Raw genomic sequence first — 17,736 nt, 5'->3', positions numbered from 1 at the left:
TGCATATATGTAGAATCTATAAAAATCATAGAAATGAACAGGGCAGAAAAAGATGCACAAATACAGAGAATGGACATGGGTTGGAGGGGAGGGGGAAGGTTAACTGGAAGAATGGAATTGACATATACACACTACCATGTGTAGTATAGATAAGTAGTGGGAACCTGCTGTATAACACAGGGGATTCAGCTTGGTGTTCTGTGATTACCTAGAATGGGAGGATGGGGGGAGTGGTGGGAGGGAGAGAGAGGGAGAATTGACACACAGAGTCAATTCACTTGTTCGTACAGCAGAAACTAACACAACATTGTAAATCAACTATACCCAAATAAAGGGGCGGTCCTAAGATGGCGAAGGAATAGGACGGGAAGACCACTTTCTCCCTCACAAATTCCTCAAAAGAACATTTCAACACTGAGCAAACTCCACAAAACAACTTATGAAGGCTGGCAGAGGACAACCAGAAAAGCAGACCTTTGTCTTCAAAAACAGTGAACCTCTCTGGGTGTCCCTCAAAGTGGAGAAACTTTTCATCTTTAACCTAGATGTTTTATCATCGGTGCTGTATAGATGGAGAAGTCTAGAGGCTACTGTAAAAATAAAACTGAAAACCAGAATCAGGAGGCTGAAGTCCAAAGCCTGAAAACATCAGAGAACTCCTGAATTCAGGGAACATTAAGCAATAGGAGCTCATCAAATGCCTCCATACCTACACTGAAACCAAGCTCCACCCAAGGGCCAACAAGTTCCAGAACAAGACATACCACACAAATTCTCCAGCAACACAGGAGCACAGCCCTGAGCTTCAATATACAGGCAGCTCAAAGTTACTCCAAAACCTTTGATGTCTCATAACCCATTACTGGTCACTCCACTGAACTCCAGAGAGAAGAAACCCAGCTCCACCCAAAAGAACTCCAACACAAGACTCCCTAACCAGGAAACCTTGACAAGCCACTGATACAACCCCACCCACAGTGAGGAAGCTCCATAATAAACAGAACTCCACAAATTATCAGAATATAAAAAGGCCACCCTAAACGCAGCAATATAACCAAGATGAAGAGACAGAGGAATACTCAGCAGGTAAAGGAACAGGAGAGTTGCCCACCAAACCAAACAAAAGAGGAAGAGGTAGGGAATCTACCTGAGAAAGAATTCCGAATATTGATAATGAAAATGATCCAAAATCTTGAAATAAAAATGGAATCACAGATAAATAGGCTAGAGACAAGGACTGAGAAGATGCAAGAAAGGTTTAACAAGGACCTAGAAGAAATAAAAAAAAGCCAATATATAATGAATAATGCAATAAATGAGATCAGAAACACTCTGGAGGCAACAAATTGTAGAATAATGGAGGCAGAAGATAGGATTAGTGAAATGAAGATAGAATGGTAGAAATAAATGAATCAGAGAGGAAAAAAGAAAAACGAGTTAAAAGAAATGAGGACAATCTCAGAGACCTCCAGGACAATAGGAAACACTCCAACATTCGAATTATAGGAGTCCCAGAAGAAGAAGACAAAAAGAAAGACCATGAGAAAATCCTTGAGGAGATAATAGTTGAAAACTTCCCTAAAATGGGGAAGGAAATAATCATCCAAGTCCAAGAAACACAGAGAGTTCCAAATAGGATAAACCCAAGGCAAAACACCTCAAGACACATATTAATCAAATTAACAAAGATCAAACACAAAGAACAAATATTAAAAGCAGCAAGGGAAAAACAACAAATAACACACAATGGGATTCCCATAAGGATAACAGCTGATCTTTCAATAGAAACTGTTCAGGCCAGGAGGGAATGGCAAGACATACTTAAAGTGATGAACGACAATAACCTACAGCCCAGATTACTGTACCCAGCAAGGATCTCATTCAAATACGAAGGAGGAATCAAAAGCTTTACAGACAAGTAAAAGCTGAGAAAATTCAGCACCACCAAACCAGCTCTCAAACAAATTCTAAAGGATATTCTCTAGACAGGAAACACGAAAAGGGTGTATAAACCCGAACCCAAAACAATAAAGTAAATGGTAACGGGATCATACTTATCAATAATTACCTTAAACGTAAATGGGTTGAATGCTCCAACCAAAAGGCAAAGACTGGCTGAATGGATACAAAAACAAGATCCCTCTATATGCTGCTTACAAGAGACCCACCTCAAAACAAGGGACACATACAGACTGAAAGTGAAGGGCTGGAAAAAATATTCCACACAAATAGAGACCAAAAGAAAGCAGGAGTGGCAATACCCATATCTGATAAAATAGACTTTAAAACAAAGGCTGTGAAAAGAGACAAAGAAGGCCACTACATAATGATCAAAGGATCAATCCAAGAATAAGATATAACAATTATAAATATATATGCACCCAATATAGGAGCGCCGCAATATGTAAGACAAATGCTAACAAGCATGAAAGGGGAAATTAACAATAACACAATAATAGTGGGAGACTTTAATACCCCACTCACACCTATGGACAGATCAACTAAACAGAAAATTAACAAAGAAACGCAAACTTTAAATGAAACATTAGACCAGTTAGACCTAATTGATATCTATAGGACATTTCACCACAAAACAATGAATTTCACCTTTTTCTCAAGTGCTCACGGAACCTTCTCCAGGATAGATCACATCCTGGGCCATAAATCTAAACTTGATAAGTTCAAAAAAATCAAAATCATTCCAAGCATCTTTTCTGACCATAATGCATTAAGATTAGATCTCAATTACAGGAGAAAAACTATTAAAAATTCCAACATATGGAGTTTGAACAACACACTTTTGAATAACCAACAAATCACAGAAGAAATCAAAAAAGAAATCAAAATATGCATAGAAATGAATGAAAATGAAAACAACCCAAAACCTGTGGGACACTATAAAAGCAGTGCTAAGAGGAAAGTTCATAGCAATACAGGCATACCTCAAGAAACAAGAAAAAAGTCAAATAAATAACCTAACTCTACACCTAAAGCAACTAGAAAAGGAAGAATTGGAGAACCCCAGAGTTAGTAGAAGGAAAAAAATCTTAAAAATTAGGGCAGAAATAAATGCAAAAGAAACAAAAGAGACTATAGCAAAAATCAACAAAGCCAAAAGCTGGTTCTTTGAAAGGATAAATAAAATTAACAAACCATTAGCCAGACTCATCAAGAAGCAAAGAGAGAAAAATCAAATCAATAAAATTAGAAATGAAAATGGAGAGATCACAACAGACAACACAGAAATACAAAGGATCATAAGAGACTACTATCAGCAATTGTATGCCAATAAAATGGACAAAGTGGAAGAAATGGACAAATTCTTAGAAAAGCACAATTTTCCAAAACTGAACCAGGAAGAAATAGAAAATCTTAACAGACCCATCACAAGCACGGAAATTGAAACTGTAATCAGAAATCTTCCAGCAAACAAAAGCCCAGGTCCAGACGGCTTCACAGCTGAATTCTACCAAAAATTTCGAGAAGAGCTAGCACCTATACTACTCAAACTCTTCCAGAAAATTGAAGAGGAAGGTAAACTTCCAAACTCATTCTATGAGGCCACCATCACCCTAATACCAAAACCTGACTAAGATGTCACAAAAAAAGAAAACTACAGGCCAATATCACTGATGAACATAGATGCAAAAATCCTCAACAAAATTCTAGCAATCAGAATCCAACAACACATTAAAAAGATCATACACCATGACCAAGTGAGCTTTATCCCAGGGATGCAAGGATTCTTCAATATCTGCAAATCAATCAATGTAATTCACCACATTAACAAATTGAAAAATAAAAGCCATATGATTATCTCAATACATGCAGAGAAGGCCTTTGACAAAATTCAACATTCATTTATGATAAAAACTCTCCAGAAAGCAGGAATAGAAGGAACATACCTCAACATAATAAAAGCTATATATGACAAACCCACAGCAAACATTATCCTCAATGGTGAAAAATTGAAAGCATTTTCCCTAAAGTCAGGAACAAGACAAGGGTGCCCACTTTCACCGCTACTATTCAACATAGTTCTGGAAGTTTTGGCCACAGCAATTAGAGCAGAAAAAGAAATAAAAGGAATCCAAATTGGAAAAGAAGAAGTAAAACTTCCACTGTTTGCAGATGACATGATCCTCTACATAGAAAATCCTAAAGACTCCACCAGAAAATTACTAGAGCTAATCAATGAATATAGTAAAGTTGCAGGATATAAAATCAAAACTCAGAAATCCCTTGCATTCCTATACACTAATAATGAGAAAGTAGAAATAGAGATTAAGGAAACAATTCCATTCACCATTGCAATGAAAAGAATAAAATACTCAGGAATATATCTACCTAAAGAAACTAAAGACCTATATATAGAAAACTATAAAACAATGATGAAAGAAATCAAATAGGACACTAATAGATAGAGAAATATACCATGTTCATGGATTCGAAGAATCAATATAGTGAAAATGAGTATACTACCCAAAGCAATCTACAAATTCAATGCAATCCCTATCAAGCTACCAGCGATATTTTTCACAGAACTAGAACAAATAATTTCAAGATTTGTATGGAAATACAAAAAAACCTCGAATAACCAAAGCAATCTTGAGAGAGAAGAATGGAACTGGAGGAATCAACTTGCCTGACTTCAGGCTCTACTACAAAGCCAGTCATCAAGACAGTATGGTACTGGCACAAAGACAGAAATATAGATCAATGGAACAAAATAGAAAGCCCAGAGAGAAATCCACACACATACAGACACCTTATCTTTGACAAAGGAGGCAAGCATATACAATGGAGTAAAGACAATCTCTTTAACAAGTGGTGCTGGGAAAACTGGTCAACCACTTGGAAAAGAATGAAACTAGATCACTTTCTAACACCGCACACAAAAATAAACTCAAAATAGATTAAAGATCTAAACGTAAGACCAGAAACTATAAAACTCCTAGAGGAGAACATAGGCAAAACACTCTCAGACATAAATCACAGCAGGATCCTCTATGATCCACCTCCCAGAATTCTGGAAATAAAAGCAAAAATAAACAAATGGGATCTAATTAAAATTAACAGCTTCTGCACAACAAAGGAAAATATAAGCAAGGTGAAAAGACAGCCTTCTGAATGGGAGAAAATAATAGAAAATGAAGCAACTGACAAACAACTAATCTCAAAAATATACAAGCAACATATGCAGCTCAATTCCAGAAAATTAAACGACCCAATCAAAAAATGGGCCAAAGAACTAAATAGACATTTCTCCAAAGAAGACATACGGATGGCTAACAAACACATGAAAAGATACTTAACATCACTCATTATTAGAGAAATGCAAATCAAAACCACAAAGAGGTACCACTTCACACCAGTCAGAATGTCTGCGATCCAAAAATCTGCAAGCAATAAATGCTGGAGAGGGTGTGGAGAAAAGGGAACCCTCCTACACTGTTGGTGGCAATGCAAACTAGTACAGCCACTATGGAGAACAGTGTGGAGATTCCTTAAAAAATTGCAAATAGAATTACCTTATAACCCAGCAATCCCACTGCTGGGCATACACACAGAGGAAACCAGAATTGAAAGAGACACATGTACCCCAGTGTTCATCGCAGCACTATTTATAATAGCCAGGACATGGAAACAACCTAGATGTCCATCAGCAGATGAATGGATAAGAAAACTGTGGTACATATACACAATGGAGTATTACTCAGCCATTAAAAAGAATTCATTTGAATCAGTTCTGATGAGATGGATGAAACTGGAGCCGATTATACAGAGTGAAGTAAGCCAGAAAGAAAAACACCAATATAGTATACTAGCATATATATATGGAATTTAGAAAGATGGCAATGACGACCTTGTATGCAAGACAGCAAAAAAGACACAGATGTGTATAACAGACTTTTGGACTCAGAGGGAGAGGGAGAGGATAGGATGATTTGGGAGAATGGCATTGAAACATGTATACTATCATGTAAGAATCGAATCGCCAGTCTATGTCTGAGGCAGGATACAGCATGCTTGTGGCTGGTGCATGGTGATTACCCAGAGAGATGTTATGGAGAGGGAGGTGGGAGGGGGGTTCATGTTTGGGAACGCATGTACACCCGTGGTGGATTCATGTCAATGTATGGCAAAACCAATACAGTATTGTAAAGTAAAATAAAGTTAAAAAAAACAAAACTATAAAAACTATTAAAGAAAAGCATAATATAGAAATCATGAGTCTATACTGATATAAGTAAGTGATTCTGCAAATAAACATATGAGAGAAAGGAAACAAATCTTCCATGCAGAAGAATTCTAAATTCTTTGTGTAGGCTCTCTATCATCAGGAGGGAGAGCATCATTGCCTATTTTTAAGTGTGAAGTAAACATAGTGATTTCCTTCCTAAGTGTAGAATGGAACGAAAAAGCAGGTAAGGGTAACTTTACAGTAGAAAGTCCCTAAACACTCCCTAAGTCAGGTGATCAAGGTCAACATCAACAGTCATTAATCATGATCAGTGCAATGAAAAAAGCACTGTACTTCTCCAGTTCTCCTACCCCCAAACATAACTGCAATCTAATCATGAGGAAAGCATCAACTCACAGTAGAGACCTACACTAGAAAATGGCACTATCAAAGAATGGTCAGAATGGCCACCATCAAAATGTCTACAAAAAACAAATGCTGAAGGGAATGTGGAGAAAATGGAACCCTTCTACACTGTTGGTGGGAATGTAAACTGATGCAGCCACTATGGAGAACTGAACGGAAGTTCCTCTAAACGCTAAAAATAGAGCTACTATATGACCCAGAAATCCCACTCCTGAGCGTATATTCATGATTCCAAAAGATACATGCACCTCAATGTCCATTGCAGCAATATTTACAATAGCCAGGAAATGGAAGCAAACTAAGTGTCCTATGACAGAGCAGTGGATAAAGGACTTGTGACACATATACACAGTGGAGTATGACTCAGCCATAAAAAGGAATGAAACTGAGCCATTTCTAGAGATGCAGGTGAACCTAGAAACTGTCATACAGAGTGAAGTAAGGCAGAAAGAAGAAATATCATATATTAACACGTATGGCCACCTCAGGCAAAGAGTTGACTCATTGGAAAAGACTGATGCTGGGAGGGATTGGGGGCAGGAGGAGAAGGGGATCACAGAGGATGAAACGGCTGGATGGCATCACGGACTCAATGGACGTGAGTCTGAGTGAACTCCGGGAGTTGGTGATGGACAGGGAGGCCTGGAGTGCTGCGATTCATGGGGTTGCAGAGAGTCGGACACGACTGAGCGACTGAACTGAACTGAACTGAGCTGAACACGTATGTGTGGAATCTAGAAAACTAGTACAGATGCATCTATTTGCCAAGCAGCAATCAAGACACAGAGGTAGAGAAAAATATATGCACACCAAAGTGGGGGGCAGGGAGGGTGGGATGAACTGGGAGACTGGGAATGACATATATACACTATTATGTATAAAATAGATAGCTAATGACAATCTACTGTATAGCACATGGAACTCTGCTCAACCCTCTGTAGTGACCTAGATGGGAAAGAAATGCAAATATATAGGCTTCCCAAGTGACTCAGTGGTAAAGAATCTGCCTGTCAAGCATGAGATACGTGTTTGATCCCTGAGTCAGGAAGATCCCCTGGAGAAGGAAATGGCAATCCACTCCTGTATTCCTGCTTGGGAAATCCCATGAACAGAGGAGCCTGGCTATAGGCCAGGCTATAGTCAGGCTATATAGTCAGGACCATAGGCAGGCTATAGTCCATGGGGTCACAAACAGTAGGACACGACTTAGCCACTAAACAACAACATATATGTGTATGTGTATAGTCGATTCACTGTTCTGAACAGCAGAACTAAACAACTTTGTAAAGCAACTCTACTCCAATAACATTAAAAAATATATATCTGAGAGATGTCTGAGGTGGTGTTGTCAAAGGATGCAAACTTCTAATATGGTGAATAAGTTCAGGGGATCTGGCGTACAGCATGGTGACTATAGTTAACAGTACTGTATTGTATACTTGAAAGCTGTTAAGAAAATTAATCTTAAATGTTCTTACCATTACAACAAAAAAGGTGATGATGTGGAGTAAAGGATGTGTTAATGAACCTTATTGTGGTAACCCCTTCACAATATATGCATGTATCAAATCATCATATTGTACACCTTAAAGTTAATAGAACATTATATGTCAATTATCTCCCAACATAGCTAGAAAAACAAAGAAAATAAATCTTAGAAAGTTACACAGACAACAGGAACCTAGGGAGACAAAACAACTAAATGGAATGTGGTCTCCTGAGTGGAATTTTGAAACAAATCAACAAAAAAGATTAGAAAAACTGAACAAACCTGAATGAACTATAGACTTTAGTTGAGAATAATGTATGAATATCATTTCAAGACTTGTAATAAATGGACTATGCTAATGTAGAGATTAATAAGAATGGAAATTGAGGAATAGTTACATGGGAACTCCATTATCTTCTCAATTGTTCTATTAATCTGAAACTTTCCTAAGATGTACATCTGTAAAAGAATTAAATGACCTTACAATAACCCACAAAGTCCCTGTAATACTGACCCAAACGCTGGTGTTTAGCTCAAGTCCTTAGCTCTTCATGTCTCTGCTCAAAACTGTCCTCATAAGAGAGAACCTCCCATCATATCACAAGAAAAATAAGATACTTTCCCCAGTTTCTTCTCTAGAAATCCCAATCTTTCTTGCCCAGTTTTATCATCTTTTATAGAACTTATCAGTATTTGACATGTTATATATTTACATGCTTATTTATTTAAAGTCTGTCTCCTACTAGCATATAAGCAGATGTGGGGAGGAGTTTAGCTATTTTATTCACTGTTGTATGTCCAGAATTTAAGAGGATGTAGTCAATGGCTGGCATTTGATATATGAATGAATGAAGCATACACTAGGCTGATAAATACTTATAGAATCTCTATAAATATATGTTGTTAAATTAGATATATATATATATTTAACTACTACATTTTAGTAAAACTTCCTTTTTACTCATCCTAAATTTCTGTGGATTTTGCAGAGTTTAAGTTTACATTTTATATCTGTACAATACTTTATAATACTTCCATTATGACAGCTGCACTAGGCGTAATGCTGTTTGCAGCACTGTGTGAATTGCAATCTGGAATATATAATGTTTAAACCTCTGTCTGAACTGTAATATATAATTTAGCAATGTAGTAAAAAATGTGCATGAACTTGGCATTAAAAATGACAGTAAAACATTATTACCAAGCAGACTTCTGGAATACTTCTTGGAGACTTGAGTGTGTACTAGAAAGGAAATGCCTTACTAGTACTCAGTTCATGAACTTTACTACAAAAAAAAAATTGACAACTGGGCTACATAACGGTGTCACAATTTGGATGCCATATGAAAAACCTGGAGTATGTAAGATATGAGAAATAAAATACTAAATATGCTTTCTGTTGAGTATTCAAATTTGTTTTAAACACAAAATGAACCTATAAAATTCCATATTAATTTTCTTTCAACTGTATAATGTTGAGAAAATGCTATGCTGTATATTGAATATGCTGAAATTAGTCACAGCAGAGACAAATATGTAAAACAAGTGATCTGGAAACACCCCTTATTGCCAGATATCTTTAAACAATGAAAGTTAAGATACATAAAATTTCCAAGTATTATAACTAACACTGAATCCTTGCAGCTAAGATATTCATGACACAAGCTTTTTAAAAAACTCATTAGGCTGAACATCCATTAATATATTCACAACCACTTGACATTTCTAGACTCATCCACTTGTCACTGTTATAGTTCATTGCTCTAAGATTTCAGAAGTTTTGAGCTTTAGGTTTGGGAAATTCTAGGTGCTCTATATTACCAATGCATTGGCAATAATTTATTAAGCCTTAGTTAGAAAATAATGAATTGCTCATTGGATAAATATTACTATTATTCAAGAAATATTGACAGAACATCTACTATACTTGTTTTAATGAAATATTATTCATCAAGAAATAGCCACTGAAAATCTACTCTATTAAAGGAAATCTCACAAATCCAAAATTTAGAGAAGCAATACCAGGCTACCTTATCTGCCTCTTGAGAAATCTGTATGCAGGTCAACAAGCAAGAGTTATAACCAGACATGGACCAATGGACCGGTTCAAAATTGAAAGGAGTACTTCAAAGCAGTCTATTGTCACCCTGCAGAGTACATCATGCAGAATGCTGGGCTAGATGAAGCAAAAGCCAGAATCAAGAAAGCTTGGAGAAATATCAATAATCTCAAATATCCAGATAACATCACCCTTATGGCAAAAAGCATAGAGGAACTAAAGAGCTTTTTGATGAAGGTAAAAAAAAAAAAGCTGGCTTGAAACTCAACATTCAGAAACTATGATCATGGCATGTGGTTCTTTTACTTCATGGCAAATAGATGGGGAAGTGATGGAAACTGTGACAGACTTTATTTTCTTGGGCTCCAAAATCACTGAAGATGGTGACTGAAGCCAAAAAATTAAAAGATGCTTGCTCCTTGGAAGAAAAGCTATGACAAACCTAGACAGTGTATATTACTTTGGCAACAAATGTCCATATAGTCAAAGCTATGGTTTCTGCAGTAGTCATGTATGGATGTGAGAGTTGGATCATAAAGAAAACTGAGTACTGAAGGATTGACACTTTTGAACTGTGGTGTTGGAGAAGACCCTTGAGAGTCCCATGGACTGCAAGAAGATCAAACCAGTCAATCCTAAAGGAAATCAGTCCTGAATATTCATTGGAAGGACTGATTTTGAAGCTGAAGCTCTAATACTTTGGCCAGCTGATTCTAAGAGCTGACTCATTTGAAAAGACCCTGATGCTGGGAGAGATTGAAAGCAGGAGGAGAAGGGGACAACAGAGGGCAAGATGGTTGGATGGCATCACCGACTCGATGGACATGAGTTTGGGAAATCTGGGAGATGGTGAAGGACAGGGAAGCTGGCGCACTGCAGTCCAAGGGGTTGCAAAGAGTTGGATATGAGCAACTGAACAGCAACAACAAAATAGGGAAGATAAGTTTCATCAGTAAATATTTATAATACAAACAAGAACAGCATGAGTTGTATCACTGTTTTTGTATATTTATAATAAAGAAATGAGTGTGATTCCACACAGATAGTTAATAAACTTGAATTTCTGGCAACAATTACTAACCCAAGACGTAGAGATCCCACCAAAGAAAGAATGAACTATATAAAACTGCAGTAAAAAATCATTAAGAAAATTTTTAGATAGAAAAAACTTAGAAAACAGACAATGAAATAAAAGATCAAGAAGGAAGAGAAACAAAACTTATTGAAATGGGTTAGAAGAAAGCTCTTCTCTTTCTTTTATATTACCCTGGGTTATCAAGACCTGTCCTATTAAGACTATGAATCAATCATCTGGTAGTTCTAAAATATGCCCCCAATTTTCTTAATGCTCCTAGCATCAAAAGGCAGAGTCTTAATTCCTTTCATCTTAAGTATGACTGACTTCAGTGGTTGACTTAAAACAATCACAGTAACTTAGAAACGATGATGTTCTACTTTAGAAACAAGGTCACAAAAAGTACTGGGACTTCTGGGATTTTTGGCTCTGGGGAAGTTAATTTTCATGTCGTGAAGACAGTCAAGTGGCCTTTAATCTTTCCCAGCACCAGGGTCTTTTCAAATGAGTCAGTTCTTCACATCAGGTAGCCAAAGTATTGGAGATTCAGCTTCAGCACCAGTCCTTCCAATGAATATTCAGGATTGATTTCCTTTAGGATTGACTGGTTTGATCTCCTTGCAGTCAAAGGGACTCTCAAGAGTCTCCTCCAACATCACAGTTCAAAAGCATCAATTTTTTAGTTTTCTCTTATAACAAAATAATATCAACATATATTACCAATCAATTTTGGAAAGTCCAAGCCCTTGAAGCATGGATTTTTTACAGACTCGGAGCAACATGTATGAATTTTCCAAAGACATTTTTCACAGAATTAGAGAAATATTTTCATAATCTTTGTGGAAACAAAACATATCTCAAATAACCAAAGCAATCTTGAGAAAGAAATACGTATGTAGCTGAAGGAAATAGGCTCCCTGACTTTAGACAAAGCTACAGTAATCAAGACAGTATGGCACTGGCACAAAAACAGAAACATAGATCAATGGAACAAGATAGAAAGCCCAGAGATAAACCTACCCACCTATGGTCACCTATCTATGACAAAGAAGACAAGAATATCCAAAAGAAAATAGATAGTCTTTTAATGAAGTGGCATTGGGAAAACTGGACAGCTACATGTAAAAGAATGAATTAGAACAGTCCCTAAACCATAGACAAAAATAAACTCAAAATGGATTAAAGACCTAAACGTAAGGGCAGACACTACCAAAATCTTGGAGGAAAGCATAGGGAAAAACACTCTGACGTAAATCACAAGATCTTTTTGATCCACCTCCTAGAGTAATGAAAATAAAAACAAAAATAAACAAATGGGACTGGCTTAAAAGCTTTTGCACAGCAAAGGAAACCATAAACAGATGAAAAGACATGCCTCAAAATGAGAAAATATCTGCAAATGAAGCAACTCACAATGAATTAATATCCAAACTATATGACAACTCATGCAGTATCAAAATATAAGAGTGAAGTAAGCCAGAAAGAAAAACATCAACAATATTCCATATATATGGAATTTAGAAAGATGATAACGATAACCCTGTATGTGAGACAGCAAAAGAGACACAGATGTATAGAACAGTTTTTTGGACTCTGTGGGAGATGGCAAGGGTGGAATGGTTTGGGAGAATGGCATTGAAACATGTATATTATCATACGTGAAATGAGTCGCCAGTCCAGGTTCGATGCATGATACAGGGTGCTCAGGGCTGATGCTCTGGGATGACCCACAGGGATGGGATGGGGAGGGAGGTGGGAGGGGGGTTCAGGAAGGGGAACACATGTACACCTGTGGCAGAATCATGTCAATGTATGGTAAAACCAATACAATATTGTAAAGTAATTATCCTCTAATTAAAATAAATAAATCTATATTAATAAATAAATAAATAAATAAAAATCTCTAGAATTCCATAAAATATATTATATATATATATATATATATATATGTATATGTATATATATCCTGGGTGTTCTTTGGAAGGAATGATGCTAAAGCTGAAACTCCAGTACTTTGGCCACCTCATGTGAAGAGCTGACTCATTGGAAAAGACTCTGATGCTGGGAGGGATTGGGGGCAGGAGGAGAAGGGGACAACAGAGGATGAAACGGCTGGATGGCATCACTGACTTGATGGACATGAGTTTGGGTGAACTTCAGGAGTTAGTGATGGACAGGGAGACCTGGTGTGCTGCGATTAATGGAGTTGCAAAGAGTTGGACACGACTGAGCGACTGAACTGAACTGAACTGAACTGATAAACAATCATATGAAAAAATGGGCAGAAGACCTAAACAGACATTTGGTCTCCAAAGAAGACCCACAAATGGCTTATAAAGACATAAAAAGATGTTCCACATTACTAGCTGTTAGAGAAATGCAAGTCAAAAGCACAAAGGGATATCACCTCATACCTGTCAGAATCAGTCAGTCAGTCAGTTCAGTTGCTCATTTGTGTCTGACTCGGTGACCCCATGGACTGCAGTACACCAGGCCTCCCTGCCAATCACCAACTCCTGGAGTTTTCCCAAACTCACGTCCTTTGAGTCGGTGATGCCATCAAAACTTCTCATCTTCTCTTATCTGCTTCTCCTCCTGCCCTCAATCTTTTCCTGCGTCAAAGTCTTATCAAATCAGTCAGCTCTTCACATCAGGTGGCCAAAGTATTGGAGTTTCAGCTTCAAAATCAGTCCTTCCAATGAAAACTCAGGACTGATCTCCTCTAGGATGGACTGGTTGTACCTCCTTGCAGTCCAAGGGACTCTCAACAGTCTTCTCCAACACCACAGTTCAAAAGCATCAATTCTTTGGCACTCAGCTTTCTTTACAGTTGAACTCTCACATACATACATGACTCCTGGAAAAACCATAGATTTGACTAGACAGACCTTTGTTGGCAAAGTAATGTCTCTGCTTTTAAGTATGCTGTCTAGGTTGGTCATAACGTTCCTTCCAAGGAGTGTTTTAATTTCATGGCTGCAGTCACCATCTGCAATGATTTTGGAGACACCCAAAATAAAGTCTCTCACTGTTTCCACTTTTTTCCCACCTATTTGCCATGAAGTGATGGGACCGAATGCCATAATCTTAGTTTTCTGAATGTTGAGTTTTAAGCCAAGTTTTTCACTTTCCACTTTCACTTTAATCAAGAGGATCTTTAGTTCTTCACTTTCTGCCACAAGGGGGGTATCATCTGCATATATGAGGTTATTGATATTTCTCTTGGCAGTCTTGATCCCAGCTTGTGCTTCTTCCAGCCCAGCGTTTCTCATGATGTACTCTGCATATAAGTTAAATAAGCAAGGTGACAATATGCAGCCCAGATGTACTCCTTTTCCTATTTGGAACCAGTTTGCTGTTCCATGCCCAGTTCTAACTGTTGCTTCCTGACCTGCATATAAGTTTCTCAAGAGGCAGATCAGGTGGTCTGGTATTCCCATCTCTTTCAGAACTTTCCAGTTTATTGTAATCCACACAGTCAAAAGCTTTGGCATAGTCGAGAAAGCAGAAATAGATGTTTTTCTGGAACTCTCTTGCTTTTTCGATGATCCCATGGATGTTGGCAATTAGATCCCTGATTTCTCTGCCTTTTCTAAATCCACCTTGAATATATGGAAGTTCATGGTTCACGTATTTGTTGAAACCTGGCTTGGAGAATTTTGACCATTATTTTACTAGTGTGTGAGATGAATGCAATTGTGCCATAGTTTTGGCATTCATTGGCATTACCTTTCTTTGGGTTTGGAATGAAAACTGACTTTTCTAGTCCTGTAGCCACTGCTGAGTTTTCCAAATTTGCTAGCATAATAAGTGCAGCACTTTCACAGCATCATCTTTCAGGATTTGAAATAGCTCAACTGGAGTTCCATCACCTCCACTAGATTTGTTCATAGAGAGACTTCCTAAGGCCCACTTGACTTCACATTCCATGATGTCTGGCTCTAGGTGAGTGATCACACCATCATGATTATCTGGGTCATGAACACCTTTTTTTGTACAGTTCTTCTGTGTATTTTTGCCACCTCTTCTTAATATTTTCTACTTCTGTTAGATCCATATCATTTCTGTCCTTTATTGAGCCCATCTTTGCATGAAATATTCCCTTGGTATATCTAACTTTCCTGAAGAGATCTCTAGTCTTTCTGATTCTATTATTTTCCTCTATTTCTTTGCATTGATTACTGAGGAAGGCTTTCTTATCTCTCCTTACTATTCTCTGGAACTCTGCATTCAAATGGGTATATCTTTCCTTTTCTCCTTTGCTTTTCACTTCTCTTCTATTCACAGGTATTTGTAAGGCTTCCTCAGACAGCCATTTTGCTTTTTTGCATTTTTTTTTTCTTGAGGATGGTATTCCTCCCTGTCTCCTGTACAATGTCACAAACCTCAGTCCATAGTTCATCAGGCACCCTATCAGATCTAGTCCCTTGAATCTATTTGTCACTTCCACTGTATAATCATAAGGGAGTTGATTTAGGTCATACCTGAATGGTTTAGTGGTTTTCCCCACTTTCTTCAATTTAAGTCTGAATTTGGCAATAAGGAGTTCTTGTTCTGGGTCACAGTCAACACCTGGTCTTGTTTTTGCTGACTGTATAGAGCTTCTTCATCATTGGCTGCAAAGAATATAATGAATCTGATTTCAGTGTCAGCCGTCTGGTGATATCCATGTATAGAGTCTTCTCTTGTGTTGTTGGAATAGGGTGTTTGCTATGACCAGTGTGTTCTTTTGGCAAAACTATTAGCCTTTGCCCTGCTTCATTCTGTACTCCAAGGCCAAATTTGCCTGTTACTCCAGGTGTTTCTTGACTTTCTACTTTTGCTTTCCAGTACCCTATAATGAAAAGGACATCTTTTTTGTGTGTTAGTTCTAGAAGGTCTTGTAGGTCTTCAGAGAATCATTCAACTTCAGTTTCTTCAGCATTACTGGTCAGGTCATTGACTTGGATTATCATGATATTGAATGGTTTGTCTTAGAAACAGAGATCATTCTGTCATTTTTGAGCATGCATCTAAGTACTGCATTTTGGACTCTTGTAAGGTATTCCTACCCACAGTAGCAGACATAATGGTCATCTGAGTTAAATTCACCCATTCCAGTCCATTTTAGTTTGCTGATTCCTAGAATGTTGGCATCCACTCTTACCATCTCCTGTTTGACCACTTCCAATTTGTCTTGATTCCTGGACCTAACATATCAGGTTCCTATGCAATATTGCTCTTTACGGCATCGGACCTTACTTCTATCACCAGTCACATCCAGCAAGCAGTGAGCAGTCGAGAGGAGATACCCCATGTTCAAGGTAAGGGAAACCCCTGTAAAACAGCAGGCACTGAGAGAGGGCATCAGAGGGCAAGCAGACTGAAATCACAATCATAGAAAACTAGCCATACTGATCACATGGACCACAGGCCTGTCTAACTCAATGAAACTAAGCCATGCCCTGTAGGGCCACCCAAGATAGACTGGTCATGGTGGAGAGTTCTGACAAAATGTGGTCCACTGGAGAAAGGAATGGCAAATCACTTCAGTATTCTTGCCTTGAGAACCCCATGAACTGTATTAAAAGGCAAAAAGATAGGATGCTGAAAGATGAACTCCCCAGATTGGTAGGTACCTGGTATGCTACTAGAGAAGAGTGAGAAATAACTCCAGAAAGAATGAAGGGATAGAGTCAAAACAAAAACAACACTCAGTTGTGGATCTGACTGGTTGATAGAAGCAATCTAATGCTATAAAGAGCAGTGTTGCATAGGAACCTGTTAGAATGGCCATCATCAAAAAATCTACAAACAATAAATGCTGGAGCAGGTGTGGAGAAAAGGGGACCCTCTTGCACTAGTGGTGGGAGTGTAAATTGATACAGCCACTATGGAAAACAGAATGGAAGTTCCTTTAAAAGCTGAAAATAGAACTACTATAAGGCCCAGCAATTCCACTCCTGGGCATATAGCCAGAGAAAATCATAATTCCAAAATAAACATATATCCCAATGTTCATTGCAGCACTATTTACAATAGCTAGGCTATGAAAGCAATGTGAATGTCAATAGATGAATGGATAAAGCAGATATAGCACATATATACAATGGAATATTACTCAGCCATAGAAATGAACAAAATTGTGCCATTTGCAAAGATGTGGATGGATCTAGAGACCATCATACTGAGTGAAGTAAGTCAGAAAAACAAATGCATATTAATACATATATGTGTAACCTAGAAAAATGGTATAGACGATCTTTATTGCAAAGCAGAAATAGAGACAGAGACAAGTATATGAACAAGTAGAGAACAAGTATATGAATACCAAGGGGGAAGGGAGAGGTGGGATGAGTTGAGAGATTGGTTTTGACATATATACACTACTCATACTATGCATAAAAGATTACTAGTGAGAATCTACTGTGTAGCACAAAGAATTTTACTCCATGTTCTAGGGTGACTAAATGGGAAGGAAATCAAAAAAGAGGGGATATATGTATGTGTGTGGTTCATTCATG

The sequence above is a fragment of the Capra hircus genome, chromosome 16 (assembly GCF_001704415.2).
Source record: "Capra hircus breed San Clemente chromosome 16, ASM170441v1, whole genome shotgun sequence".
Classification (NCBI taxonomy): Eukaryota; Metazoa; Chordata; class Mammalia; order Artiodactyla; family Bovidae; genus Capra; species Capra hircus.
Note: the sequence above shows the minus strand (reverse complement) of the source record.